The 3,774-nt window shown below is 35.3% G+C and overlaps 1 long non-coding RNA gene across 1 annotated transcript; it reads right to left on the bottom strand.

Annotated features, from left to right (window-relative positions):
- Nucleotides 1-2,639: 2,639 nt before the first annotated feature.
- On the bottom strand, nt 2,640-3,571 carry LOC129738743 (uncharacterized). The gene is made up of 3 exons (XR_008735626.1): nt 3,082-3,571; nt 2,833-2,999; nt 2,640-2,768 (listed from the first exon to the last, which is right to left on the bottom strand). It is a non-coding gene; the product is annotated as an uncharacterized LOC129738743 (long non-coding RNA).
- Between the last annotated feature and the right edge of the window lie 203 nt (nt 3,572-3,774).

The raw sequence follows: 3,774 nt of genomic DNA on the forward strand, positions 1-3,774 counted from the left end.
TTTTTGTTTTTTTAATTGTTTTCCAATACTTTAAAAGCATATATACTTCATATTATTCTTTTCATTCGGAAATAAATAAAGATTCATCACATCTTTCTGTTAAATGTTGCAATCAAACAGAAATTACCATTGAATATGTTGTCTCAACAGTGCTTGTTCGTTGTGTAAACTCAGGCGCATTCGCTAAACGACAATAACCAGCCAATTGATGAGTATTAGGGTGGTATGCATTGTGTTGCTTCGTTAGTTTAAAGTTGTCCAAATTAAACAAAGCGCTTCAAAGTTCTATTTTTTTATCTTAATTTAAATATCAATAACTGAGAAATATTGGATGAATGAACAAAAAATTGTCATAAAGGGATATTATTAGTATAATTATGAGTATTTTCAAAAACTTTTAACTTCAGTTATTTCTATTGATAAAAATCACATTATGGGATGAGAATTGATCATTCTATATAATAATTATAAAACAATTCTATGAAAATATCAAAATAACTAAAACAACGACATTTTTGTCGTTTTTTGTCAGTTTTATCATTTTTGTCATTTTTGACATTTTTGTCATTTTTGTCATTATTGTCATTTTTGTCATTATTGTCATTTTTGTCATCTTTTTAATTTCTGCAATTTTTGTCAATTTTGTCACGCTTGTCATTTTTTTCATTGCTGTCATTTTTGTCTTTTTTTAATTCTTGTTTTTTCTGTCATTTTTAACGTTTTTGTCACGCTTGTCATTTTTGTCATTTATGTCATTTTTGTTATTTTTGAAATTTTTAACATTTTTAACATTTTTAAACATTTTAAACATTATTGTCATTTCTGTCAGTTTCGCCATTTTTGTCATTTTTGCCTTTTTGTCTTTTTTGTCATTTTTGTCATTTTTTCAATTTTGTCATTTTTGTTATTGTTGTCATTTTTGTCATTTATGTCATTTTTGTCATTTTTGTCTATTTTTCATTTTTTTTTTTGTCATTTTTGCCATTTCTGCCATTTTTGTCAATTTTGTCACGCTTGTCATTTTTGTCATTTCTGTTAGTTTTGTCTTTTATTCTTTTTTCTGTCATTTTTAAAGTTTTTGTCATTTTTGTCATTTATGTCATTTTTGCAATTTTTGTTTTTTTTTTTTATAATATAAGTGTTTATTAAGGCCTCTTACTCAGAAAAGTTTTTATGTGCCGAGTGTATCCAGTTACATAATAATTTAGATAACAATTTTCATTTCTTATATTTAATATTGTTAGTAGGGGAGGAGGGGGCCGTAATAGTCGCGGCGACTCAACATTGTTATAAAACTCTAGTTTTGGGAAGGGATAGGTTATAAATTAAGGTTTCTCGAGATAACAGTTTTCATATGAGTTATCAGGCGGGTCACGGTGGTTATAGTTTCGAATGCTTCTGATTGCTGTCGTTAGTTGTCTATTGGCCAGCCATATTTTTGACAGCTCGAACTTGTTGTATCAGGCGTTTCTAATAATAGAATAAAGCAGAAGAAGTTAAGAAGTTGCAGAAATAAGGAATAAGGTGGATTAAATGACCAAGTTAGTTGACTTCAGAAATTTGTAGATAAGGAATAAATATTGAAGATCAAAGCTTGCCAAAACGTCTCGAATTGGAACCTCTGGTGGTCTACCTCGGGCCCTAAGGGTATCCAAAAGACAAGCCCTCGATCGACCATATGCCTCGCACGTCCAAACAACATGATCGATGTCGTGGTAGCCATTCCCACAAACACAAACATTGGTGCTAGCGAGTCCTATACGGAACAAGTGCGCGTCAAGCCGGTAGTGATTTGACATGAGCCGAGAAACTACGCGAATGAAATCGCGACTCAAGTTGAAATGCTTAAACCATGCCTTCGTCGGAACCTTAGGGATAATCGAATGGAGCCAGCGTCCCAGTGTGCCATTATGCCAACTAAACTGCCAATCGTTAATCGCTAATTGGCGAGGTATTGAAAAATATTCAGTATAAGTTATTATCCTCTCAAAAAATTGCCCCTGTGAAGTGCCCATCTTAGCTAGTGAATCCGCTTTCTCATTACCCGGGATCGAGCAATGAGACGGGATCCACACTATGGTAATTCTGTACGAATTTTCAACCAAAGTGCTTAACACTCTAGCTATTTCCTTCAGGAAATAGGAGGAGCACTTTATCAGTTTCATTGATTTAATCGCCTCAACGGAGCTGAGGCTGTCTGAGTAGATGAAATAGCGGTCTACGGGTAGTGACCGTATGTGTTCCAAAGCTATGTAAATCGCGGCTAACTCGGCAACGTAAACGGAGCATGGCTCTCGAAGCTTGAATGAAGCTTCAAAGCGCTCATTGTACACTGCGAAGCCAGTCGCACCGTCGATTCTAGAACCATCTGTGTAAAACATTGTTGTACACACTTAATCTTTTCTCCTGTGGTCGGGAAGATTTCGTCCTGTATTTTCAACAGCTGAAATTACAGGACGATTTCAGGACAGCAAAACAGCTCAGGAAAACACCTGTCAAATTGTCCTGTAGGCTCGCAACGGCTTTCTCCTGTGATTTGCAGATCGTTTTCGGACTATCCTGTAGGTTCAGGTTTGTTTTCTTTCGATGTTTACATTGAAATAGGAATTGAATTATGCAGAGAATTAAAAAATATAATATTTTCAAAATCAATAAACTTTTATTATTCTTTATGAGAAGCAGTATAATATTAGAAAAAGTTTTATTCATAAAATAACGACGCCGGTGCTGGTCTCATTGGCACGTTCATAAGAATTCATATATTTCGCCTGCAAACAAAGAATGAAAAAATGTCAATTCTCAGTCATTTAGGGTTAATTTTGAAAAACTTACCAGCTCAACCATATGTTTGACGGTGAAAAATTGGGCTGCGAGTTGAACGTCGAAGATCCATTCGCCGGGCAGTTGATTTTGTGGTTTATAACTGCGCCGGAGGATCCTCCGGGGAGAACTGTTCCTCCAGCACTGTTTCCAGAAACTCCGCTTTTTCGAGTAGAGGCCTAAACACATGACGCACGTTGTATTTAGAAGAAATGAATCATTGTTAGATGTACAGAAATATTTTAAATTCAAGTCACATACTTCCACTTCCACTTCCACGATGAAACCGACAGCGAGCAAATGAAAGCGCAACAAAAACACATTTCGAAACCACAACTGTTATTTTAGCAACGTCGTGAGATACAGGAGATTTCTATTCTGATTTTTTTCGTTTTCCTGAACCCTCGAAAGGAAATCCTTTCGAATTTCTGGATTCAGGGTTTGTCACGTGATTCGATTAGCTATCAACCCGTGGCGCAGGAAAATGCTTGTTTTTGACAGTTCCAAGTGTCATTTTGAGCTGTTTTCCTGAAATTCAGAGGATCATGGTCCCGAGTGGAATAATTGCAATCTTAGTGTGTACACACTTAATCTTTTCTCCTGTGGTCGGGCCGATTCTGTCCTGTATTTTCAACAGCTGAAATTACAGGACGATTTCAGGACAGCAAAACAGCTCAGGAAAACAACTGTCAAAACATCCTGTGACTTCGAAACAGTTCCCTCCCGCAAATTGCAGGGGAGTTTTGAAATTTTTCCTGTGGGTTCGAAACGGTTTCCTATCGAGGTTAGCAGAAAGCTCTGAATTCCAAATTTTTATTTTTATTTTTTGTGTTACCAAAAAAAATATTGTTTTTTCCTAAAATAACAATTTATTTTACAAAATTTGTTTGTACCATACAACACAGACCCCTCTTGTGAACTTTAAAAATTACTGCACTTGCCTTAATACTGAAT

This window comes from Uranotaenia lowii, chromosome 1 (assembly GCF_029784155.1).
Source record: "Uranotaenia lowii strain MFRU-FL chromosome 1, ASM2978415v1, whole genome shotgun sequence".
Lineage (NCBI taxonomy): Eukaryota > Metazoa > Arthropoda > Insecta > Diptera > Culicidae > Uranotaenia > Uranotaenia lowii.